The sequence below is a fragment of the Neofelis nebulosa genome, chromosome 12 (assembly GCF_028018385.1).
Source record: "Neofelis nebulosa isolate mNeoNeb1 chromosome 12, mNeoNeb1.pri, whole genome shotgun sequence".
NCBI classification, from domain to species: domain Eukaryota; kingdom Metazoa; phylum Chordata; class Mammalia; order Carnivora; family Felidae; genus Neofelis; species Neofelis nebulosa.
Genome location: NC_080793.1, coordinates 69861768 through 69889336, shown reverse-complemented (window position 1 = coordinate 69889336; position 27569 = coordinate 69861768). Strand labels below are relative to the sequence as shown.

The window sequence follows — 27569 nt, the reverse complement described above, 5'->3', positions numbered from 1 at the left end:
ATGTCTCAATTTTTCTAACAACTGCAAAACATTTTTTTGCATGATGATGTCATACTTGAATTAACCAGCCTCTGATGGCATTTAGGTTTTTCTGGTCTTGTGCTATTATAAACAGGTGGCTGTGAGTTCTTTTGGAAATACATTATTTTTCCCTATACTTAACTTATTTTACATACAATGTCATATAAAACTGTATCTATATTCCTTAAAAATTTCCACAAATAAACACTGGACCAACTCAGAATTTCTTTTCACTCTTTTTTTTTTTTTTTTTTTAACGTTTATTTATTTTTGAGACAGAGAGAGACAGAGCATGAACGGGGAAGGGTCAGAGAGAGAGGGAGACACAGAATCTGAAACAGGCTCCAGGCTCTGAGCTGTCAGCACAGAGCCCAACACGGGGCTTGAACTCACAGACCATGAGATCATGATCTGAGTCCTCACTCTTTTGGTTTTAAAAAATTTTAGCTTCTCAGTTTCCCTGCACACAGATATTTTATTGAATTCTTTTTTTTTTTTTTTTTTTTTTTGTGGTTTTGAATACTTTGAAAGTTTAACTCTAGTATTTTGAAATTCTGGAAGCCCCAGAGTGTATCAGAATATGGACATCTAACCAATAGCTTTGCAGGCCAGTGGTTCTCAAACTATCTGTGGTGAAGGACCAGTTCTTTTTCTTTCTTTTATTATTGTTATTTAAAAACTCTCCAATCCATTATAGACCAGTACCACTATGTTCCTCACACCACATTCAATCAGGCCTCCACCTTGTCCCAAGAGACAAATTGCTAATCACATGCTTGGATGCTGTATCCATGTTAAAATTTCTAGCTAACACTCTTAAATTTCCTTTGTAGCACTGTCGTAGGACCCAAGATTCAATTCCTTCCAATCATGGTTTTTCCCAGCCTCTAGTAGAAAAACACTGTTTTGATGGAAGAACATCTTTCTCGAATAGGCAAAAGCAACACTGAATAAAGAACAAATTTTGTTTTCATTGTCTTAAATGTACTCTTACCTGGCACTTCATTCTCTAAAAATTATGTTCACTGGGAAAAGTCCCTTGGTCAAATATATATTCATAATGATGATCATTAAAGCTTCTTATTTTATCTTTAAACAAACTCAGAATTGTGATTGGTCACAGAAAAATATGGAGACTGAGTACTGTTCTTTATTTTTTTCTTTCCTTCCTTCCTTCCTTCTTCCCTCCCTCCCTCTTTTTCTTTCTCTTTCTTTCTCTCTTTCTTTCTTTCTTTCTTTCTTTCTTTCTTTCTTTCTCTTCTCCTTTCTTTTTTTCTTTTCTGTGTGTGTGTGTGTGTGTGTGTGTGTGTGTGTGTGTGTTTTGCCACTCAGAGGCCAAAGGCCAGATTCTCACAATTTTCTGACTTGTCTGCCTCCATCTCCAGCAGGGAATGACTTTTTGCCACTTGACTCTTTACACAAAACTGCTCAGTGGGAGTCTTTCCCCCAACGGAGAAACAGAGTTGTTAGAGCTGGAATATATGTATCTACAATTACTTTAAACTTCTAAATGTATACTCTTCTGAAAGACTTTTCTTGGAAGGTAATTTTTTTTTGAGGAAAGGAATTTTAAAACATTGGATAAAATCCAATGCTTGAAGAAAAATAAGGAAAATTGGGGTGGGGAGGGAATTATGCCTTTTTGAGAGGCATAAGTAAATCAAAGATATATCTACCACATGAGTTTCAGGAGTGAAAAATCACCTATCTACTAATCTAGCCGGTAATCTGGATGCAGAAAGGCGTGAGCTGGTAGTGATTGTCCAGTAGCCTGTCCAGAGCTGGGCATTGGACCAACCTGGACTTTTTGCCCCAGGATCAGTCTGTTGCTCAGTTGGAGGCTAATGAGGCTTCACTCTGAATTCCTAGCACCTAGGACATTACCTGGCTCATAACAGGCACTCTTGACTTTTGAAGGAAGGGTCACAAGTCTTCCCTTGTCTTTTCTCTTACCATTCAGTTATTTGGCCCAGTGGATGGAAAGTGCATTCATTTTTGCTCTTGCTAATCACCAGCATGGTGATGACTCCTGACCCTGTATTTCTATTTGCTCTTTCAGTTGAGTCCCACATCTCCAGCTACTTACTAGGAATTTCTGTTAGGATATTTTACATTTGCTTCAAACTCAACATCTCTAAAGGAATTAATCTTCTTCCCCAAACCAGCCCTGCATCTTCAAATTTCCATTGATGGAATATTACTGTCCTAGTTATTCAAGTGTGAAATTTTGTAAATGGATAAATCTCTGAATCCAACCAGTCACCAAATCCCTGAAGATGTCTATCATCCATTCTTTCCTCTGAAGTTTTGTCACCACACTAGTTAATTTTCTTACCTCCTCATTCTAAAATTCTTGCCATTGTTTCTCCCTGCTCCTTTCCAACTAGTGTTGATGCCAAATGTATCTTTTTATTGTTGACATCACAGCTCTTACCTGCCCCAAATCCATTGTCATGATGTTCTACAGTATTGAATTAATTTTTTCCTGCTGGCTTTCAAGATCCTCCATTTATTATTTCCCAAAATATAGATACCTTTAATTCTAGGCAAACTGACTTCCTCATCAACCATTGTGATATCGTGACTTATAATAAGAAATATATATTTGGTCTTCAACCCCTAGCACAGAGCTCCTAAAACCCTTGAAATTTCCAAATTGAAAGTGATCACGGTGTCTTTTGTTATGTTAATGAAGTGACTTTTGGAAGAAACCTAAGGGTGGGGCCTGGTTGCTAGGGAACCAATCTGGGGATTTAGTCCCTCACTCTGGACCTCCAGGGAAGGGAGGGGGGCTGGTGGTTGAATCAATTTCCAGTGGCAAATGATTTAAACAATCTTGTCTGCATAACAAAGCCTCCTTCATTAAAACCTGAAAGGATGGGGTTCAGAGAGCCTCCCAGTTGTTGCTAGGAGTATGGTGTTCTTAAAAAGAACACGGAAGCTCCTTTCCCCACTCCTTGCTTCCATCTAGCAGTTCCTGAGTTTTATCCTTTTCTAATAAACTGGTGCTCTACTACATAAAATGTTTCTCTGAATTCTGAGAGCTGCTCTAGCAAGTTAATCAAATCTGAGGAGGGGTTGTGGGAACCTCTGATGTATAGCTGGTTCATCAAAAGTACAGGTGACAACCTGAATTGGAGATTGGCATCTGCAGGGGCGCCTGGGTGGCGCAGTCGGTTAAGCGTCCGACTTCAGCCAGGTCACGATCTCGCAGTCCGTGAGTTCGAGCCCCGCGTCGGGCTCTGGGCTGATGGCTCGGAGCCTGGAGCCTGTTTCCGATTCTGTGTCTCCCTCTCTCTCTGCCCCTCCCCCGTTCATGCTCTGTCTCTCTCTGTACCAAAAATAAAAAAAAAACAAACAAAAAAACCCCAAAACGTTGAGATTGGCATCTGCAGTTGCAGAGGGGATAATATTGTAGGACTGAACCCTTAACCGGTGGTATCTGACTATAACTCCAGGCAGACAGTGTCAGAATTGAGTTGGATTGTAGAACACCTAGCTGTTATTGGAGCATTGCTTGTTGATATGGGGAACGTCCTACCCTGTCCTATGGTGGAATTGGGTGTGAGTCCCTCTTAACCATCCTAACCATCCCAGAACCTTCTCTGGTCCTGTCATTATACATAATCTCTTTTTTATTTGATTTCTCACCCATTGTATGCATCCAAATGGCACACATCCTCAAACTCCTGCTCAGATTCTTCTTCCTCCAGGGAGCTTTGTTCTCCACTCTGTCATATTTCCCTCTTTTTTATTTTTAATATTAAAAAAATATTTATTTATTTTTGGGGCGCCTGGGTGGCTCAGTTGGTTGGGCTTCTGACTTCGGCTAGGGTCATGATCTTGCGGCTCGTGGGTTCGGGCCCTGCATTGGGCTCTGTGCTGGCAGCTTGGAGCCTGGAGCCTGCTTCAGACTCTGTCTCTGTCTCTCTGCCCCTCCCCTATTCATGCTCTGTCTCTCTTAAATATAAATAAAACATAAAAAAATAAAATATTTATTTTTGAGAGAGAGAGAGAGAGTCAACAGGGGAGGGGAAGAGAGAGAGACACACAGAATCCGAAGCAGGCTTTGCCCACAAAGAGCCTGATGTGGGGCTCAAACTCACAAACCGTGAGATCATGACCTGAGCCAGTCAGTTGCTTAACCGACTGAGCCACCCAGGTGCCCCTCATGTTTCCTTCTTCTTGTGGGCATGTTGAGAGGTGAGACAAGGACAGTGAAGGAAATGGAGATTGTATATGGCAGCCACAACATTTTTTGGGAGCTAAAGGGATCACAGAGTGCTTCCTTTTACATTTTTTCTTATTTAATTTCTTAAAGGCTAGTCAAAGGAATTGGGAATATTTGGCTGAAAGAAAAGATGACTTTGTTTGGGGTCATGAGAGTTATTTTTAGTTTTTATGAGGACTATCATGCAGAGAAATTCTTATTCTGGGTACTTTAGAACCCCAGTCCTATATGTGATCAGGATTATGTGGGTTAAGTTACCAAAAGGCAGAAACTTCATGTAATGTCTAGCAAGGTGGAACTATTTTTTTTTTTAATTTTTTTTAACGTTTATTTATTTTTGAGACAGAGAGAGACAGAGCATGAATGGGGGACGGTCAGAGAGAAAGAGGGAGACACAGAATCTGAAACAGGCTCCGGGCTCTGAGCTGTCAGCACAGAGCCCAACGCCGGGCTTGAACTCATGGACCGTGAGATCATGACCTGAGTGGAAGTCGGACGCTTAACCGACTGAGCCACCCAGGCGCCCCGGTGGAACTATTTTTTGACAGAGAAACTGGATATGGGGAAATTTTCAAATGATTGAAAGCTGTTAGAGGGGAAAAAGTGGTCCTGAGATAGACCCAGTGTCAGGAAAGGTCATCAGCAAGACGGCTAAAATAAACTCACTATGAGGATCAAAAGAGATGAGATCAGAGGGGTGACCCTCGCATAGGTGGTCAAAAGGGAGAAGTTCTTTTGAGACCATGATGGGTGGCTAGCTCGACCTGTCCTGCACTGGCCATTCAGCTGTCGGGCTCGTACTCGTGGGTATGGAAGAGCAGCATCGTCACTTTGGTGGGGTACATCTTGATAGTCTATGTTTGCAGGACTTTTGCAAGATTGAGCTGTGCTCCATGGCAGTGTGGGGTGATGTGACCAGAGCTGGTGACATGATGCATGTGGCAGTGGTGGTGAGTAGAATTCCATTCTAGACTACTTGAGTATCAGTTGTGACCAGTGCAGAGCTCAGAATTTCCACATGGAAGGGGTTTGGGACAATCATCTCATTGAAGGGTGGAGTGTGTGTGTGTGTCTGTGTGACTGAATAGTATCTTATATGATATTAAGAGAATTGATATTAAGTCTCTGTGAAAGCATGGGGGTATGAATAGAGATTATGGGACCACTGTGAGCCTCCCATCCCACCTCCCAAGGCCTCCATGGCTGGAATGACAGGGTCCTGGCTGGCGGGAACAAGTAGAACCTGCCCTTTAGCTGTGACCAGTGGCAATGACACTGGTCAGGTAGTGGTGAAGAGGTACTATTGTAGTTATGATAAGCTAAACTGCTGTGACAAATGAGACTCCAAGTTAGCATGGCTGCAATGCTGCAGAAGTTTATTTCTTACTCACATAGCAGTCTAACATGGCTGTTCCTGGTTGGTGGGTATCTCTCCTTTGGGCAATGATTCAGAAATCAAGGTGTCTTTCACTAGATGCCCAGAGACATTGGCATTTAGGTAGGAGGGAACAGAAAGAGAAAAGAGACACTGCTTTATAAAGCCTGGCCCTGAAATGGTACACACCATTCCTCCTCCTATTCCATTGGTGAAAATTAGTCTTATGTCCATATAACTGCAAAAAAGTCTGAGAAATGTGGGCTAGTCTTGTGACTGTTAGGTCCTGTGACTAAGGAAGGAGAGAAGGTTTGGATACATGCCTGGCAGTGTTTGCGTGGGTTTGCACTGGGCTTCTGGTGCATCTGGGCTTGTGGTGGGATTTCCAGTGCAGTAGGGGTCACAACTGGGATGTGGAGTACAGCGCGGATCGTCCAAACTCCGAAGCTTGGTGATCCAGACATTCCAAGAACATTCTGCTCACAGTTCGCACATGCAGAAATAGGCTGTGGGTTGCTTTGGCAGGTGTGGGGTTCCCCCTAACTGGAGATATGAAATATATGGATGCAGCCAGGATCAGATGGTTGGACATGAAGACTTCTAAGGTTCTCTGAGCACTGACTCTCTGATCCTGTAATCCTGTGTATTTGTAAACGTATAATATAATGCACACTTACTGTTATACTGATTTGTATTGTTCATTTTGGTGGCAGCCTAGTGTAACAGAAAGAACACTTGCCTAAGAAGTATGGTAGGAACCTGATGTCTAGTCCAAACTCATGGTTCTGGGCAAGTCATTTACCTCCTGTGCTTTAATGTCCTCATCTACAGAGGGTGGCTATGTTAGAAGAGCTCCCTGAAAATGTCTACTTCCTAATCCCTGGAACCCACGAACATGTTATCTTACGTGACAAAAGGGACTTTGCAGGTGTGATTAAATTAATAATCCTGAGAGCAGGAGATTATCCTGGATGACAGGGGTGAGATCAGTGTAATCACAAGCACCCTTAGAGAGGAGACAGGAGGATCAGAATCAAAGGCTGGACATGTGATAGTGGAAGTGGAGGTTGAAATGATGCCCTTTGAAGGTGGAAAAATGGGCTTTATTGGCCTGAGGAATGCAGGTGGCCTACTGGGGCTGGAAGAGGTGAGGAAATAGACTGATTCTCCCCTAGAGCCTCCAGAAGAAAGGCAGCTGTAGCATGACCTTGAGTTTAGCTCAGATGAACCATTGCAGACTTCCTGCCTCCAGAACTGTAAGATAATAAATAAGTGGCATGGTCTTTTTTATTTATTTAAAAATTTTTTTAATGTTTATTTTTGAGAGAAATGAAGAGAAACAGAGCATGAGCAGGGGAGGGACAGAGAGAGAGAGGGAGACACAGAATCAGAGGCAGGTTCCAGGCTCTGAGCTGTCAGCACAGAGCCCAATGCGGGGCTCGAACTCATGAACCGTGAGATCATGACCTGAGCCAAAGTCGGGACACTGAACCGACTGAGCCACCCAGGGGCTCCCCTAAGTGGCATAGTCTTAAGCCACTAAGTTTGTGGTAATTTGTTACCATGGCAGTAAGAAACTAGTACAAACTCTAAGATTCTTTCTAGAACTAAAATATTGTAATTCTCGATTTCATGTATATTACTTACATGTCTTTGACTAGAATGAACTTTGAAGGCAAGGACTGCTTCTAAGAGTTAATCTTCTGTAACTCTGGCACATAGTTAAAGGGGCTTAATAATCACTGATTTATTTATTTTTTTTTAGTTTTACTGAGGTATAACTGACAAAATTGTAAGATATTTCAAATATGTAATGTAATGACTTGATATAATTTACATTCTGAAAGGGTTTCCCCCCACCCCCCATCTGGTTAATTAACATATTCATCACCACACATAGTATTTCTTTTTTGGGAGGTGAGAAAATTTCAGTTCTACTCTGTTTGCAAATTTCAATTGTATAATACAGTGTTATCAATCATAGTTGTCATGTGATACATTAGATCCTCAGACCTAATTCATCTTATAGCTGGATGTTTATGTCCTTTTATCACTCCCAATTTCCTCCTATTTCCTCCACCCCTCACCCCCTGGCAAACACTTTTCTACTCTCTGTGTCTAGGAGTTAAGCTTTTTTTCTTTTTCAGTTGATATTTATTTATTTATTTATTTATTTATTTTTAACGTTCATGCATTTTTGAGATAGATAAAGAGAGAGAGAAAGAGAGAGAGAAAGAGAGAGAGAGCACGAGCAGGGGAGGGGGCAGAGAGAGAGAGGGAGACACAGAATCTGAAGCAGGCTCCAGGCTATGAGCTCTCAGCACAGAACCTGACCTGGGGCTTGAACTGACAGAATGCAAGATCATGATGTGAGCTGAAGTAGGATGCTTAACTGACTGAACCACTCAGGTGTCCCTCAGTTGATTTTTTAAAAGTTTCTGGGGAAGGGTGCCTGGGTGGCTCAGTTGGTTGAGTGTCAGACTTTGGCTCAGGTCATGATCTCGCAGTCGGTGAGTTTGAGCCCCACGTCAGCCTCTGTGTTGACAGCTCAGAGCCTGGAGCCTGCTTCAGAGTCTGTGTCTCCTTCTCTTTCTGTCCCCCCCCCACTCATGCTCTGTCTCTCTCTCTTTCAAAAATGAATAAAAACAAAAAAATTAGAAAAATATAAAGTATCTGGGGAAAGCAGAGAAGCCATGGTGACTATCAAGACTTTGGAGGTGGTCAGAAGCCATATGGACAACAGAGGGCTCTTCCAGATACCTCTTGATCTCTCATCGCTGGCCAAGCAATTATGTCTTTCTCTCCCACATCTTCTGGGGCCTCACATTTATAGGCTCACTTCTGCCCTATTCTCTGCAGCTGGCCCCAACTCTCAACACTGAGGCCCTGTCCAGTGTGGAGGATACATCCTTAGATCATCTTGGCCACCAATATGGCTCCTACATGTATTCTGGTAGCTGGACACTTGCCTCTGTGGTATAATGCACAGTGTTGGGTCTTTGTCCCTTGTTTCTGACACATAGCTTCTAAAACCCTTGGAATCTCCTGAGTGATAAGCATGTCCTTGCTGTGCTAAGGAGACAACTCTTGGCTGGGGGGCTGCTAGCTTTAGGATGGGGACTGGTTGCCAGAGAAGCCATCCAAGATTAGAAGCTTGGAACTTTCAACCCAACCTCACGAACTCCAGGGAGAGAAGAGAACCTAGAGATTGAGCTCATCGCCAACGGCCACAATCACACCTATGTATTGAACCCCCCCTAATTGATGAGGTTCAGGGAGCTTCTGAGTTGGTGAACACATCCACATTCTGGGAGAGTGGTGTACCCCAACTCCATGGGGACAGAGGCTCCTGTGATACCTCTTCATCTGGCTATTCCTTTGTACTTTTATAATAAACCATTATAGTAAGTATAACATTTCCCCAAGTTCTGTGAGTTATTCTAGAGAATGATCAAGACTGAGGGTCAGACCCAGGAGGGGATTGTGGGAGCCCCTGACTTTGTAGCCAAGTGAGACAGAGTGCAGGTAACCTGGGGACTGGTTTCTGAAGTGAGGGCAGTCTTCTGGGACTGAGGCTTTCACCTGTAAGGTCTGAGGCTGACTCCAGAGTGTCAGAACTGAATTGAATTGTAGGACACCCAGTTGGAGAATTAGGGTTGATGTGAAGAAAAAACCTAACAGTCCTTATCTGTAGATGCAGTCTTCACCCTGAACTCTAGTTCTGGTGCCTGAACCTCTTGCCCAAGTCCAGGTTTGGTTAACTTGCCCAGATCATAGCCCCTGCACCCTTGGGCTTCTGCCTTGTTCCTGCCACTTCCTCTAGGACCTGAGGTCTTCATTTTGACCATCAGCCCAGTGTCTGTGTTCCTGTTGCCTGAGCCTGGCTCCTGATTGGTCTCTAAGCACTGTCTACTATCCAATTTCCTGCCATTGTCCTGTGTTCACATTAGCAGGGTAACTTTTCCCTCTGTTAGAACTACTTAATGCTGCCTGTCTGTCACATCTTTACTCCTCTGCCCCCAGACAGCTCAGTTTTCCAGAGAGGACTTCTAGCACTTAAGGAAGGGTTGTCCCACTGGAGCCTAGCTCTCTAGCGCACAAGGTCATCTCCTGGTTCTTGACTCTAACACTGTGTCCTAGGGCATTGCAGCCAGCAGAGTTATGCCCCAGGGGATTTTGAGAAATGACGTCAGCAGTGAACTTGGCCATCCCAGGACCTAATTAAATTAAGCTGTTTAGTGCCAGGGCTTGGCACATGTTTTAGCTTGGAAGTTAACAGGGCTGTCCCTGCAAGTCTAAGATGTAGGTAGAAAGAGATAGGAAGTCAGAGGAAAAATAAAGAGATTAAGGGGTAAGTGATGGAGCACACCACAGGGAGTGCCACAAACTTGACTTCTGGTACCTTCCCTGGCCTATTTTACTACACCAGCACGTTGAACAACAGGCTGTCATTGGAACAGGAGCACCACATACTCAGCTACAGGCAAAGTGCTGTTCTCAGAAAGCAAGAACAGAATTGCATATGGAATCTAGTGGCCTCTTCAGCAAATGGGGTGGAATGGTGGAGAGAACATGGGGTTTGGCTTCAAACAAACCTGAGTTTGCATCTCAGTTCTGCTCCTTTTGAACTGAATAAACTCGGGCAAGCTAGCTTGACCTTCCAAAGGCTCAGTTTTCTCATTTCTGATATGGGGATAACAGCACCAATTTCAAATGAGATAATGCAGGTAAAAACACCTAGTGATGTGCTTGACATAAAACAGGTGTTCAATAGATGGTGACTCTGCCCTTTCTTCCTTGTCACTGTTCCTTGTCACAGCACCAAGGCAAAATAGTCTTGGTGGCTTTGTGGAAATGTTTGTTGCTTTTCCTGGATACTGACTTAAAGCAGCAGATTTCTGCAAGCTGCCTGGTATCCAGGTGTCCTAAGGTCAGCCTGCATGCAGCTGCTATAATTGGCTCAGTTGCCTAAATGTCTCTTAGGAGGCAATTGCATGCAAACATGCTTATCAGCGTGGGTGGGCATATTTAAATCCTTGTGGGTATCTAACATCCAGGGCATTGTCATTGGAACTGCTGTAAAAATGGAGAAGCAAGGAGCTCCCATATTTGCCCCCTGCCCTTCTAAACTTAGGGAAGCTTTCTGGAAATCAGGTGGGTCTTTCCATGAGGAGTAAGTATTGCAAGCGTTGCAGGTTACGTTGCAAGCTTTTGCATGCACACATGTGCACACCAAAGCCCAAGAAATATTTATTGGACTTCTGCTACATGCCAACCACTGTGTGAGCGATGCAATGGTGAGCAAGACACACATCATTCTCTCCTCTAATAGGGAAACACCAAGAGCGAGGATAGTCTGTCTACATATTAAAGCCTAGAGTCAGATGAAGAGCTTTCAGATATAGAATGAAAAACAGATTATGACTTGTTAATTGAGCACCTTTTGTTTTGCTCCTTGCTGACATAGCATACCTTTTTCAGAATTAATTTTCTCATTACATGATGTGTGATCAAAAGACAATTAGTAATTTGAATTGGAGGCAAATAAGCAATTGTCTACTGGTGAGAACTTGTACAGTTCTTGTTTGGCGAGATCTACAAAGCAAATGCATAGGCGGGTCCCAGGGGAGCACTGCAGACAGGGAAGGGTGCTTCTCTGGTATGGGGGGCTCCCGCGGGACTAGACTTTGAACTTTTGGCCTTTTGGGTGTAAAAGGAAGGAAAGCAATGTGGTCGCTGTCACCAGGAGAGACCCTCATCTAATGGCTAAAACACAGTCGTGGGATTTAGCTCTCATAAATTCTAACTCTCCTCTGCCAATGACCTGATGTGGGGCTTAAGCCAACCTCATCCTGCCTTAGTTCCCCCTTTCTATAAAATCAGAGAGCCAACCAAAGACTAAAGAGTCAGAAAACATGTATCCCAATCCTGGCTCCACCATGGACAGTTGAGAAAAGTTTGATTTTTGAAACCTCTGTTTCCTTCTAAAGGAATTCCTTCCTCCTTTTCCTTCCACTGTAGTCTGTCTGCTGGTTTGCAGTTCTTGAAATCAGAAACAAGACTTACTTTTTCGGCCCCTTGTAGAATAAGCCCCCAAATCATGCTTGCTGAATAAATGAATGAACCACAGCACTGAAGTTTGACTTCATCTACTGTCTTGGGGACCTTGGAGCTATACCTGTATGGACCTGCTAATAGCCTTTAAAGGCACCACTTGGGTTCCTTACAATGATGGGCATGTCAGTGAGGTTGATGCTTTTTGGGGAGAGTGTACACGCTTAGTTCTTATTTATTTCATATGGACTACCTTCCTCTCTCAAAGGCCCTTTTTTAACCTGGTTTCCTCATCTTGTGGATCCCACTCCACTCCTGGATTCCACTGGGGGGAATAACCAGGTGTGTTTTCTCTACCAAAGGACTGAGCCAGATTGGAAACTTTCTTTGCTACTGGTCATCTATGTGACTTTGAATGAGTTACCACCTCTCTTAGAATCTCAGTTTTCCATCTGCTCCATAGGGAGTATATTCCTATGTTGCTTCTATTTCCCCCATGGCAGGGTAGTAGTGAGAATCAAATGAGATGATTTTCTTGTGAATAGAGTTGGAAAACCAGAAGTGGTGATAGGAACCAAAGGCGAAATTTTTGTAATTGCCGCTTACCAGCATCACCAACAACTTGGTTGTTTTTGTCTTCCCCACCACATCAGAGATGCCCACTGATGCCATGTAAAGAAAAATAAGGAAGCAGAGAATTAAAAATGCCTCTGTGGAATTGTAGAAAGTTTAAAGTTAATATACACCATTTCATATTCATTCATTCATTCATTCATTCATTTATTCATATTTCCATCCAGAAAGTAATTATTGAACATTAACTGTATACAAAGATAAATCAAACATGGTTCTGATCTTATGGTTCCTTCAAAATGGTAAGAGAAATAGTGCTCTTATCTTAAAAACCAATAATGCAAAGTAGAAAATGAAGGTATTCCTCTGATAACAGAAATATAGTTTGGTGCTATGATTGCACTGAAGGGGAGAGAGAATTTATCACCAAGGGGCAGGAAGGCTTATTATGAGAGATGGTTTCTGGCTGAGCCTTGGATAATGGGGAGGATTTGAACCTACAGAATGGGATCGGGGAGGGAGGGCATCCAAGCAGAGAAATGGCTGGAGTAAACAGGTGCATTCTGAATAGCAGGCTTCTCTGTGACTTTGAAGTCCCCTTGGCCCCCAACCTGGGTTGTGCTTGAAGTCCCCTTGACCCCCAACCTGGGTTGTGCTCCTGGTTCGAGGCTTGCTTGTTTTCATTTTCTGTTGTTTTTAATTGTTTCCTTTGATCTTTCTTAAGTTGCTAAAAAATGGTCTGCTATCTCACCATGCAGTAGATTTGAGCATGAGAAACTCATGGTCCTTACTAGTATAACCTTGGCTCCACGTTATGTAAAAAGTCCATCAAAAATTCTTCTGAAATGTGAGGTTCGCTTCAAAGCGCTCTTCTGTTGACCAAGCCTTAGGAGGTGTCATGTCCAATCATCACTTCTCAGTTACTGGGCTTCCCCCCTCCTTGCTCTGAGATCAAAGGAAAGGAGAGTTCCATCATGCAAGTGAAAAGGAGTTTCACTGAGGTAACTGATGGGGAGCAGAAATTAAACGAAAGGGGTCAAGAAACGGCTAGTTCAGGGTGTGGGAAGAATCCGCAACTTGTTTGAGATACCAAGACAAGGTGGAAAACAAAGTGAGGCCACCACCGCATTCCAGATGATCAAACTTTGCTTTAGTGTGAATGCTTGAGAGACTATCATTTATAGGATTCATTGTGCTAGAAGCTGGGACCAATCCTCTTAAATTATACTGTGTGGCTCTTTCCTCCCACCACATTCAAGTAGCAAAATAAGCAGAGCAGGCATTTATAGAGTCTTAACCTGCATGTATATTGATGTATAAATTGGGCTACCTTAGAATATAAGAGGATTATTTTTAGATTTTTGGATTTTGTGGTTGATAAATTTAAAAAAATGCATTCAACATAGAATTCTTAACTTTTTATTTGCCAAATCAAGGACACTAGACAAAAAGGACCTTGATAACTGCAAGCTGATTGTCATTATTTTAAAAAGAAAGAATACTGCACGAATTATTGGGAAGGGCGTAACCTCAGACTAAAGGGCAGTCCTTCCTAAAAAAGTACAGTGGGTAATCTTCCACCTATGCTTTTGTTCTAAAGTGTTTCAAATTGCCTCATGGTGAGCCCAGGTCATGGGTCTAGTCTTCGGGGACCCGTGTATCAGACTAGATCTGGCTTCATTAGTTTAAATGGGTTGAGGAATTTCATGGGTGCATGGATGGTTTTGAATACAGTCACATCAATCCCAAAAAGGTTTATTTTGTACTGGCATCACATTTCCTGGCACTTGGTGAGATGATGGTGTAGCCAGTTCACTTTTATTCTGACTCATTTGTGGGAAGGGAAATTTAATTCTCTGGGAACCCATGTTTGTATTAGTGTTAAATCATTTGTCTGCTGTTTAATGATTTATATACACAGTGCAAAGAGGTCCCAGAATTGCCTTCCTGATTGTTCCACACCCAACCTCCTCTTACCCGCTCCCCACCTTCATTCCACTCCAGGTTAGAGAAATAATTTAGTCTTGTGCCTTAGGGAATCTGTCTGAGACACTATTCTTCAGCTTACTCATTCCATATATATATATATATATACATATTTATACTCTATTGATATTGGGCTTTTAGATGAATACAAAGACTTCTTGAGGGTGTTTAGATAGGTACTATGTGATATTTTGTACTAACAACATGCTGAACTGCTTCGCCTTCTTAACTCAGCAATTGGTCTCCTCCCAAACTTGATGCACCCCTTTTGGATTGTAAATTTTGATCCTCTGATTTATTCCCCTCCAGTTCATATGCCTAATGTGCACAGGGCCTTGGTGCTCATTAAAACAGAGACTTTTATTTGAAGGGTTGCTCTGACAGTGTGCTGATGGGACCTCATATATTACACTTCTCCACACTGGCCATCTATAATTTAGTATAGTGCTCCTATTCATGTAATGTTCAGCATTTGCCATGCTTATGAGTAATTGACAGTATACAATGGTATCAATAAATCAGATGGGCTAGGCCCCGTCCTTTATGATCAGTTTCCTTGTCTACCATGGAGGAAAGCTGAAAATCAGTGGCTGCCATTAACTGGGAGCTTTTCAGATCATAAAGTCAGAGAAAGCACATTTGTTGGCTTTTATTATTAATACATTTTGAGTGGCTGTTTCAAATAGATCTCCCTGGTTGGATAAAGAGACATGAAAAAAAAAAAAAAAGATTCCCCTTGTTGTTTTTTTTTTTTAACTTATCTCAGTTCATTTCAAAGGAATGACTTATTTTGACAAAGTGAGTGAATTTGAGTTGTAATATCTATAATAGGCCAAATGATACAGGAGCTCTTGGGTTGTGTGATGTGGGGTGTATGTCACAGAACCAGCAAAACTAGGATTTATTTTCTTTAAATGCAAATCTGGAACAAGGTGGCTCGGGAATCACTGCACAGCGGTACCTAATAGTGTGTATGTAGCATGTCACTTATGGTAGCATGTCACAAAGTGCACTAGCATCTCTGGAATGCTCTTGTAGATGTTACATTGCCTAGGGATAGTTCTGGGAGTATATGTTTTTAAGAGAGACATACCTCAAATTTCCATTGTTGTTCATGAGTACCCTACATGAGCTCAAAACTGGGTATTGTCTCTTCATAATAATTCTTCCTGACATTGGGAGAAAGATGTAGGGGTCAAAAGTTTGCAGGAGGAAATGCTTAGCAGTCTCCAAGGAAAAGGTACCCTCTGGTGCTTGAAAATTCCAGTGCTGTGAATTACAAATCTTTACGAAGATGAGTTAGATGGGATTAGAATGCATGAGGCAGTTCAGCCTCTGGATTTTATTTCCTGGCTATGCTATTATGTACCAGTAACATGATCTTGGGCAAGTTACTTCATCTTTTAGAATCTTAGTCTCCTTGTCTCTAAAACGGGGAGGAAATTCTTGCCTCATAAGGATGTGTTAAAGATGAGATGATTTGATACACACAAAATACCTGGATAAGTGCCGAATAACTTTAATTTTTCCTCTCCTATACTTCTGAAGAAGAAGTGGGGTCATCCAGCAGCTTCTAACTCTATAGACTCAAATCTCTTAGCATCCCTGAAAAGCAGTGTTATGGTTACAGATTAAAGATGGAACTCTGTATTCTGTGTCAGAAAGAATGCTGAGCAATTTAATTAGGGCTATGGCTGGCAAGGGTATTTTTTTATATCAACCTTGATATAAAATCATTTGTAACTGTAGGTAAAAATAAAATAAATTCTATAGGTAAATTTGATTTTTCACCTCTTGTTTTTCAGGTTAGAGACACTTTCTTGTATTGATATATGAAATGAAGTCATGGAGTCCTACTCAAGCTGGTAACACCTGTCTTTAACCTAAAAATATAAAGTTAACCCAACTTTATTTGGGAGTGCATAAGTGGGAATTCAGGTGTATGTGGTCCTCACCTGTAACATAAGACAATAATGATTATTGTTTTCTTTTTTTTTCATGTTTATTTATTTTTGAGAGAGAGAGAGAGAGAGACAGAGTGTGAGTGGGGTAGGAGCAGAGAGAGAGGGAGACACAGAATCCAAAGCAGGGTCCAGGCTCTGAGCACAGAGCCTGACGTGGGGCTCGAACCCATGGACTGTGAGATCATGACCTAAGCCAAAGTCGGATCCTCAACTGAACTGAGCCACCCAGACACCCCATGATTATTGTTTTCTAAGTAGTCAGTGCATGCTAAAAGCAGGAGGCTTTGTCTCCATTATTTTGACATTTTGATTCTTCCACATCTTTCACTTTGTTCTTTGCTCTAAAACTGCTAAGGTCTAAACGTTTGTGTCCCCTGAAATTTGTATGTGGAAAACCTAACTCCCAAACGTGTTGATATTAAGAAGTGGGTCCTTTGGGAGGTTCTTGTCATGAAGGTGGAACCTTCATGAACGGAATTAGTGTTCCTATTAAAGGGCTTCAGAGAGCTATCTCACTCCTTCCAGCATGTGAAGACAAAGCCAGAAATTAAGAGTCTGCACCCAGCGGGGACTTCACTAGAACCTACCCTACTGGCACTTTGATCATGAACGTCTAGCCTTCAGAACTGTGAGAAATGAATTTCTGTTGTTTATAAGCCACCCACCCTGTGGCTGTGTTTTGTTATAGCAGCCTGAACAGACTAAGACAGAGACCAGTAGAAACTGTTGTTGTTGTTTTTTTCTTTTTAAATCCAATTCATAATATTTTGACACACGTAAGCAATGCAAAACAAAACAAAACAAAACAATCGGCTAGCTAAAGAATCACTCTGACTTAAAGAACAACATCTGGGTAGTTACATAGAAAACTGCAAAAACTGATCTGGGGCAAATTTGCCTGGGTAGTAATAATCAACACAAAATTTAAAAAGGCAGTGGCTAAAATCACACATAGTAATTTTTTGATTGAACAATTATGATGGAAAAATGAAATATTTGTGGAAAAATCTGGATCTGAGAAGCTTGAGGTAGAAAAATTGGATTTGGCAAAAATATCGGCCACAGGAAGACAAAACAAAATAACAACATGTCACAATGGCAGGTGCTACATTTTATAAAATTTAATACATGGATACAAAACTAATCAATGAGGGGTGCCTGGGTGGCTCAGTCAGTTAAGTGTCTGACTCTTGATTTCTGTTCAGGTCATGGGTCATGATCTCAAGGTTCTTGAGTTTGAGCCCATATTGGGCTCCACACTGACAATGTGGAGTCTGTTTGGAATTCTCTCTTTTTGTCCCTCCCCTGCATTCATGCACTCATGTGCTCTCTCTCTCTCCCTCTCTCTCTCAAAATAAATAAATAAACTTAAAAAAAACTAACCAGTGAACTAAATTTATGCTGTAAATTTTATAAGAAAAATAATTAATTCCAATGAAAAGAAGTTTGGTAAAATAGAAATGAATATGGTAAAAAAAATAAATATCATTTAACTAATCCAGGAATTAAATTCACTTAATGGAGTTCACTCTTTAAAGTACATCTTTATAAAGAGGTATTACTGTTGGTGCTACTCAGGCCTTCTATCTGTACATCAGGCTCCAGGGATATTGTGTCAGCTCAAGTCCCAAGTCCTTGCTATGACCTTGGCCCTCCATGGCCTGGCCCTTGGCCCCCAGTGCTCTCATTTTCTCCACCCAGCCCTGTGCCCTGTGCTCCAGGCTGCAGCTGCACTGGTCTCCTTGCTGTTTGTCCCACAGGCTAAGAATGTGTTCCTTGGGCCTTGGGCCTTGCCCTTTCCTCTGCTTGGAATGTTCTTCCTGTAGATATCACCAAGCACATTCTGCCACTTCCTGGTGGCCTCTACTCAACCATCACTCCTCAGGGAGAACTTGTGCTACCCACTCACTCTCTACCCTCTTACCCTGCTTTCTTTTTTCTCATAGTAATTGGTATTTCTATCCATTCTTCTACCTATTTGGCCAGAATGTTAGCTCAGTCTGCAGGGTCTCAAAGACAGCGTGGCATATAGGATGCCCAACAAATATTGGTTGAACAAATTGCGCATCAAAATGTAGTTGTTAACACACACTGATGTTTTTTCTGAATCAGACTTGAGGTCCAGATTGTCCATTGAGTCAAAATTGGAGGAGACAAGTGGTAAGATCCAAATATCCTGCATCACCAGAGCCTGTGCTCAGCATGTGTGGCCAACATTAGTGCTGCTGCTAACAGTTCTGATTTTCAAACTTCTGGGTATATGGGCAGGTTGAACTTCTCTCCCTCTTGCAGATGGGTGTGGCCATAGCACTGGAGTTGGCCAGTGAAATGTGAGCAGAAGGGACATGAGTCACCTCCAGCTGGAAGCCTTTCAGAGCTAAGTGTATAACTTTACAAGTTCATTCTTCCTGCTGTGGTGAATGGTGACGCTCTAGGCCATGGTGGCTTTGCTAGCTTTGGTCCTGGAGTGAGGATGGCATGGATTGGAGCAGGAGGCAGTCATCATTATTCCTACTTACCACCGTGGAAATTGAATTCACAGAGGTTAAGTAATTTCCCCAAAGTCACACAGCTACTAAGTGGCAGAACTAAAATTCCAGTTCAATTCTGGCTTTGTCCATGATCTGAGCTCTTAAGCATAGGCTTGTCCAACTTCTCAGTACCTTATTGAACGTGTGATAGTCCATATGGGCAAAAGCATGCTCCTAAGAGCTCTGAGAGCCTCATTCAAAACTAGAGAAGCATTGAAATCCTCTCAAAAGCAAGTGACACATCAGTGACCCAGAGAGAAGATCATTGGAATTGTAGGCATTGTGTTTTCTCTGTCAGCACATACAATGAACTAAATATTAAAACCTGCTTAAAAGTAATTTGAGTTTGATGACTTTGAAAGGGGGCTGAAATAATTCCCACCTGGGTAAGATTTTATTTATTTCACCTATCTCTATTTAGGAATTTCAAAAACCCCACTGGCTCTGCATTAAAACAAAACTCATTGAAAAAACAAACTGATCAACAAACCTATTTTAGGAAACTTGGCATATTCTCTCCCTATGTGTGAACTTAGAGGAAACTAGACTTTCTGAAGGTCATGGGAAGGCATGGACCAGGGCAAGGTGAAGCAGGAATATGCCTCAGATGCAGGTGCTTCAGGCTTCAGGCTTCAGGGCTTGTAATGGTGATAAACTGACCCTGAAAACACAGTACAGACCTGGTGTAGGTGGGGTAAGTAACATTCCTGCTTCTGAGTCCCTGTTATTGACACCCCCTTTTCTTTTTTTTTTTTCTTTCTTTTTTTTTTTTTTAACGTTTATTTATTTTTGAGACAGAGAAAGACAGAGCATGAACGGGGGAGGGTCAGAGAGAGAGAGGGAGACACAGAATCGGAAACAGGCTCCAGGCTCTGAGCCATCTGCCCAGAGCCTGACGCGGGGCTCGAACTCATGGACCGCGAGATCGTGACCTGAGCCGAAGTTGGACGCTTAACCGACTGAGCCACCCAGGCGCCCCTACACCCCCTTTTCTTTTAATGAGACAGGAGTTAGGCTTGTCATGGCTGGGTTCTGTTTCTCCAACAGTTTTTTTGTATTTCTACTCAGATGAATTATGATCTGAATTCAATTTCCAAGGCAGGGGAGGAGGGCTTCTTACTACTTACTCCATAGAGGACTATCCAGGCAAGCAGAGAAGTACTCAAACATGAAGAAAACTGCTTTTACAAATTTGGAATGCTATAGTTATTTCATTTGCATAAAAAATGTGCTGTAATGACTTTACTTTGTGATATCAGCTGTAATGTGTGTATGAATGGGGTCTAACTAAGGATTGCTGAGTCCCTTCTTACGGGGCTGTGCAGTTAGATCATGGTTGTGAACAAGTTGATATGTGGATGATTTTTTATTTCTCCCATGTCTCAGAGCAGGATAGAACTGGGGAAGGCAGACACCCTTCCCCACCAGAGAAGGGTCAGAATATGACCCTTTAAAGGACTAGCTTGTCATAATGTAGTGTATCTCATGTTAGCATGGGGACATTCACAACCTGGGCCTGTAGCTCTGTTTCTTTTTCAGGTTGGACCTGCAAAATGCAGGCTAGTCTTTCAGCTACAGACTTGTACCCCTTGATTGAAATCCAGACTGTTAGAAGAGGTCTGCATGGCATGTCTTTGGACTCATGGTCCTCTGGACTGATGGTCCTAAAACAATGTAAGGTGAGCTGAGGAATTCCATGAGAGCCTCTTGGAATTCCATGAGCACCAAAGACAAAAATAAGGATCCTTCTTCTAACAAATCTCATTCTAAAGAAAGCCATCAGGACAAAAAGCAATTGTGGGCACTAATAAAAAGCCGAGAGAAGAGAAAATCAATAATCTCTCATGTGTGGCTCTGTGGTCAGGAATCAGGTGGCTCTATCAAGTGTGCACATGTGAATGTGTGTGAGTGTACACACTAATGTAGCAGGAGAGTAGAGACAAGGGCAGAGAGATTGAGGAAGTTCTTGCCAAACTGTGTGTGACTAAAAGAGTCTTGTTAGGAAGTTGTGCCCTGAGAGGAGGAGGTGGTGGATTTGCTTTGAAGGGGTGAAGGGGTTGAGACTGGAAGGAGAGACAGTCCTAGAGCCTTGAGGTGACTCAAGTAGGGCTTGAGTAGGGGTGGCTCTAGCACTTCCAGGATCCAATGGCAAGTGTTGTGGGGTCAAATGGTGTTCCCCCTCCAAATATGTCCAAGTCCTCACCCCCAGTACTTGTGAATGTGGTTCTATTTGGAAATGGGGTCTTTGCAGACATAATCAAGTTCAGATGAGATCCTACTGGATTAGTGTGGGCTCTCTAATTCAGTGACTGGTGTCCTTATGAAAAGAGGGAGGGCATGATGTGACAGAGGCAGAGATGGAAATGATGCAAACACAAACTGAGAACAGGAATCAGGGAATCCCAGCAACCACCAGACACCAGGAAGAGGCATGGGAGGATTCTTCCCCCGACCCTTTGCGGGGGAGTGTGCCTCTGCCTATACCTTGACTTCAGACTTCTGACCTCCAGAATTGTGAAAGCACACATTTCTATTGCCAGAAATCACTTCATTTGTGATTTTGGTATGGCAGCCCTAGGAAATTAGGACAGCAAGTGATGGGCTGTTGGCTTCAGCCTCAGGGCAGCGGGTGATGGTGAGCACACCTCAGACTACAGGTGGACAGTGAAGCCTCAGAGATGCTGGAAAGGGAGGCAGTTGATGGTGGCAGTGGGTGCATGCTGGGAAGGGTTTGCTGATTAGTTCTCTCTGATTTCTTTTTCAATGAGACTAGGGGTTGGTTGGTTTGGCTGGTTGCAGGAGCAGTTTGCGCTAAGGTATTCAGGTAAGGCCTGATTTCTCAACCCCTGACCTCCATCACTCTTTGTGACAGATTGCATTTTCCAAAAGTGGCCACAGTCATAGCTCCCATCCCTTTGGAAACTTGCTACTCCCCATGACACAGTGAGGTCTAATTCCCCTCTCCTGAATCTGGGCAAACCTATGACTCCCTTGTAACTAATAGAATGTGGTCAATATGATGTGGCATGATTTTGAGGCTAGGTAATGAGAGGCAATGCTGCTTACGTCTGGTGCCCTGGATGTGGACTTGATCCTGAACCTGGAACCACCTCATAAGTAGCCCAGCTTCTCTTTAGCTGCCATGTTGTGAGGAAGGTCAAACTAGCCTACATGGAGAGACCACATGGAGAAGCTTCAAGACCCCATGAAGAGAGATTGCTGCTGGGCCATTTTCAAGCTACTCTTGGTCCCTTTCCCCTCAACTTACACTCTTCTCCCTTCAGCCACCATCTGATCCTGAGCTAAAGCCACCGACTACATTCTTCCTAAATTCCTGATGTGCATAAACTGTGAACAATAATAATTGTTGTTTTAAGCCACTAAGTTTTAGGGTGACTTGTTATGCAACAATAGTAACTAGAACCTCTTCCAATCTTTGTTCAAGGGCCACTTCCCATCTGAGAGCTTCTCTGATTCTAGATATCATGAATTCCTTCCTTAAAACTCTCCTTTCCCACACAGCTACTAGCTATTCCAGTTCTCAGCCTTTCCCTCCATCCAGAGCTCAGTTTTGCTGGTGCCAATCTCCATTTTCTTCAGTTTCCCTGGGAAGCCTCATACTTTCCATCCCTTTATTATTCAGAATTTGTTGTGTCCCACTGTCTACCTCTATCCCTCCTACCACACCCATCTCAGCTCTCTCAGTAACAAAGAAGCCTCTAGGGACCAGATCTCACCCTTCATAAGGGGCATAAGGGGTTTGAGCTCCAGCGATGCTGATGAGGTTTCTCATATAACAAGAAAACATTATTTCAGTTAATCATGAACTCAAATGATAAGTACATCTGTCTTACCCACTGGGGGCTGTGTCTTATTCATCTTTGTACCCCTAGGGTTAGTTTATAGCTTGACAGAGTCTCTTGATGGAAGGAAGGATGGATGAATGGATGGATGGATGAGTAGGTGGATGGATGAATGGATGGATGGATGAGTAGGTGGATGAATGAAATGGATGGATGGATAAATGGATGAATGGAGAGAAATGCTTGTAAAACATAAAGTGGAATTTGCAAACTTGGGGCATATGTGCTACCATTTGCAAACTCTGTGCCCATGGAAGTCATGGTTAATAGATTTTAGCACTCTTTCAGGGGATTAGAAAGGCTGCCTTACACTGTTTTTGAACTATAAATAGAAGCTAGCCATCAACCATATTTTGTACTCTAGAGGACTAAAAGCATAAAGACTCTTTTTTGGAACTTCAATTTTTTAGAAATATTGTTAAGAAAGAAGTCAAAATTCTGTATACAACTGACTTTCTTCTGAGGTTTAAGCAAAGTTCATTAAACGAATATGCGTGTTCCTGTGCTTTTAATATGCATAGATTTCACATTAAGAAGAAAATGTTCTGACACTTTATGGCCTTTGCTGTTGACTGGAATGTGGTAGTCTTTAAGTAAAGAATCCATCTCAAAAGGGGACCAAATAATAAAGCAAAGTGTGGGATTCTGGAAGTCAATATGGTCAATAATGTTGTGTTGTTTACAACCAATCACTTACCAGGATGGACAGGGCCAATGGAGAAAGGAAATTACCCACCCACCCACATAATTGCACCAATTGCTAGAATCGGTTAATAGGCCATAGAAAAAATCAATCCAAGAGAAGCATAAAGAAATACATATGAGAGTAGAACTTCGTTTTTATTGGTCTTCATTCACAGCCACATTTGAGCACCTTACTCCTTATTAGCAAGATGACAGTTCTGACAAATTATCCTGTCAGTCTCTGCTTTGGTGCCCTGTTTTTATTGGGAGTGAGTTTTTTCTTTTCTTTACTTTCCGTGTTTTGATTTTCATAGCACTGTGCCTGGATTCTGTGGAATGGGAGGGGGTGTTATTAGGGAAAGAAAAGAAGCTTTTGTTGTGCAGTGACCAGTACCAGGGAGAGTGTCAAATTCCTTATGGAACTTGTCTCATCCGATAAACCTCCCACCGGCCACCAAGAAGTAGTTATGATTGTGACCTTCCCTCTACAGAGGAGGAAAGTGATGATCTGAGAAGTTAAGTCGCTTGCTATACAACAAGAGAGGGGATTCAGATTCAGGTCTGGCTGTCTGAGCCAAAAGTCTTGCTATTTCTATTGAACAAGTCCTTGATTTCTTATCCAACGTGTTTGGGGCCAGATGTGTGTTGAAATTCAGTAGGGTCCAGAATGGGGACGTGATACATATCCCACATATTACTTACTACTCCTGGTGGGGATCTGGAACAACACCCTGTAGTCAAACCCACTCATATTTTAGCAGTGAAACATCAACAATGGAACTAAATAGGATAAATAAAAAGTAAAAATAGCCTTATTTTTTGGTTGCCAAATGATTCTGCACCTATCTTATAAAATTTTTGATTTTCAGAGCTTTGGGATTTCATAATTTTGGATGAGGGACTGTATTATACTGGCTCCCAGGAAAGAGTTTGCACACATTTGTCCTCTCTATCAGGGAACTCTGAAATGGAGCAAGCTGGAGTTAAAACACAAAACCAGAACCAGAAACCTGCTGCTGTTGGTCAGTGGCCGAATTTATTCGGCACAAGAAAGGAAAATGGCTTGGAGAACAAATTGGTAGCAGAACTACAATAGTCCTTCGCTGGCCTCCCGGATACAGAGAAGTGGGGGTTCAGGGGTCTCCCATGAACTAATCGCATCCAGGTCCCTTTGACCTGTAATTCTAAACTGCAGTCTACACAGAGCAGCCATTTGGACCTCCCATGAAAGGAGACTCTGCTTCTCTTTTCATCCCCCTCTCTTGCCACCCCTTTCAGATATCTCCTCTGAGGACTGACGGGCTCTCAGAGAGCCACTGATGTTTGTCCGGAGTAATTGGATTGACCCTTTGAAGAGAAGGTTAGTTCAGATGAAATGAAATTTTCAAGTGAAGGGCCAGATTCTCATCCTGGAACATCTGTAGTTCACTTGAAGGATGGGTTTTCAGCCCTTGTTCTATTATTTCATTATTATCTCTGATATTAGGTACACTTATCAACATTTCCCCCACCCCCCATCTGAACTCCATCTCTTTTGCTGATATCATTTGACCACCTTCCCTGCCACCCTATAGTCACAGCTTGTTGGGCCAAGTGGGACCAATCTCATTTTACTCTCTTAGATTTTAAACATAAGACACAGAAGCTGAGTAAATCAGGTGGTTAAGTACTCTGGGTTTGTAAGGTCACATTGGGTTAGGCCAGAATCGTGGCCTCAGGACCCTGCCCTCACCTTCTCCTCATCCTGTCATGGTATAAAGGAACAGAAACAAAGAAGATGATCCTCATAAAAGAGATTTTAATGAAGTTTATCCCAGAAACAAGTGGAGAGGGAGAGAGAGAAGGGGAGAGAGAGAGCAAGAGGGAAAGAGTAAAAAAAAATTAGTATTTAGGTTCTGTTAGCACTTGGTTTATTGACACTGTCTGGGTTCTCCAGAGAAACAGAACCAATAGAGGATCTATCTATTATCTATCTATCTATCTATCTATCTATCTATCTATAATCTATCTATCTATATCTTTACTATAAGGAATTGGCTCCTGTGATTATGGAGGCTGAGAATTCCAAAATCTGCAGCCAGTAAGCTGGGGACTACCATGGTATATAGTTCTACTTTGAGTCCAAAGGCCTGAGAACCAATAGTGCTGATGGTGTAAGTTACAGTCTAAGTCTGAGTCTAAAGGCAGGAGAAGATGGATGTTTTGACTCAAAGAATGTCAGGCAGAAATAAGTCTTTTTTAATCAGCCTTTTTTTTAATGCAGGACTTCAATAGATTGGATGAGGCCCACCCACACTGGGGAAAACAGTCTACTTTACTTGGCCTACCAATTCAAATAATAATCTCATCCAGAAACACCCTCACAGACACACCTGGAAATAATGTTTAGCCAAATATCTGGACTCCCCATGGCCCAGTGAAGTGGACACATAAAGTTAATCATCACAATTCTTGTAACAAATCTTTCTTCAGGGCAGGGTGCACCAAGTTTATCTAAAAGATCCAGAGATCGGGGATTGGTGAGAACCATAGGTTGAGAGTTCCTGGAAATGTCCTATCATAGTCCTCAGACATCATTCTTGGAGAAGCTGCTGGAGAACTTATCAGACCCCACTCTTCTCAACAATGCTCCCTTCCAAGCCAGTGTCCCTTCCCTGGAGGAAGTTTAGCAGTGGAGTGAAGCTCCTTACCTTTTACACATTTATTTTTTATTTTATTTTATTTTTTAAGTCAAAATCATAGTTATATTTTATTTATTTTTTTAATATGAAATTTATTGTCAAATTGGTTTCCATACAACACCCAGTGCTCGTCCCAAAAGGTGCCCTCCTCAGTACCCATCACCCACTCTCCCCTCCCTTCCACCCCCCATCAACCCTCAGTTTGTTCTCAGTTTTTAAGAGTCTCTTATTGTTTGGCTCCCTCCCTCTCTAACTTTTTTTTTCCTTCCCCTCCCCCATGGTCTTCTGTTAAATTTCTCAGGATCCACATAAGAGTGAAAACATATGGTGTCTGTCTTTCTCTGTATGGCTTATTTCACTTAGCATCACACTCTCCAGTTCCATCCACATTGCTACAAAGGGCCATATTTCATTTTTTCTCATTGCCACGTAGTATTCCATTGTTTATATAAACCACAATTTCTTTATCCATTCATCAGTTGATGGACATTCAGGCTCTTTCCATAATTTGGCTATTGTTGAGAGTGCTGCTATAAACATTGGGGTACAAGTGCCCCTATGCATCAGCACTCCTGTATCCCTTGGGTAAATTCCTAGCAGTGCTATTGCTGGGTCATAGGGTAGGTCTATTTTTAATTTTTTGAGGAACCTCCACATTGTTTTCTAGAGCAGCTGCACCAGTTTGATTCCCACCAACAGTGCAAGAGGGTTCCCATTTCTCCACATCCTCGCTAGCATCTATAGTCTCCTGATTGTTCATTTTAGCCACTCTGACTGGCCTGATGTGGTATCTGAGTGTGGTTTTGATTCGTATTTCCCTGATGAGGAGTGACACTGAGCATCTTTTCACGTGCCTATTGGCCATCTGGATGTCTTCTTTATAGAAGTGTCTATTCATGTCTTCTGCCCATTTCTTCACTGGATTATTTGTTTCTCAGGTGTGGAGTTTGGTGAGTTCTTTATGGATTTTGGATACCAGCCCTTTGTCTGATATGTCATTTGCAAATATCTTTCCCCATTCCGTCGGTTGCCTTTTAGTTTTGCTGATTGTTTCCTGTGCAGTGCAGAAGCTTTTATCTTCATGAGTTCCCTGTAGTTAATTTTTGCTTTTAATTTCCTTGCCTTTGGAGATGTGTCAAGTAAGAAATTGCTGTGGCTGAGGTCAGAGAGGTTTTTTCCTGCTTTCTCCTCTAGGGTTTTGATAGTTTCCTGTCTCAAATTCAGGTCCTTCATTCATTTTGAGTTTATTTTTGTGAATGGTGTAAGAAAGTGGTCTAGTTTCATTCTTCTGCATGTTGCTGTCCAGTTCTCCCAGCACCATTTGTTAAAGAGACTGTCTTTTTTCCATTGAATATTCTTTCCTGCTTTTTCAAAAATTAGTTGGCCATACTTTTGTGGGTCCAGTTCTGAAGTCTCTATTCTATTCCATTGGTCTATGTGTCTGTTTTTGTGCCAATACCGTGCTGTCTTGATGATTATAGCTTTGTAGTAGACGCTGGGATTGTGATGCCCCCCACTTTGGTTTTCTTCTTCAATATTACTTTGGCTATTCGGGATCTTTTGTGGTTCCATACATATTTTAGGATTGCTTGTTCTAGATTTGAGA

The 27569-nt window shown here is 42.3% G+C and overlaps 1 long non-coding RNA gene across 1 annotated transcript in view; it reads left to right on the top strand.

The window, feature by feature from the left end:
- LOC131491999 (uncharacterized) overlaps positions 1-27569 on the top strand; it is a 54513-nt gene that overhangs the window by 10949 nt on the left and 15995 nt on the right. The window contains exons 2-3 of the long non-coding RNA XR_009251769.1: positions 16046-16105; positions 16730-16832. This is a non-coding gene — a long non-coding RNA (uncharacterized LOC131491999). The remainder of the gene's footprint in view (positions 1-16045; positions 16106-16729; positions 16833-27569) is intronic.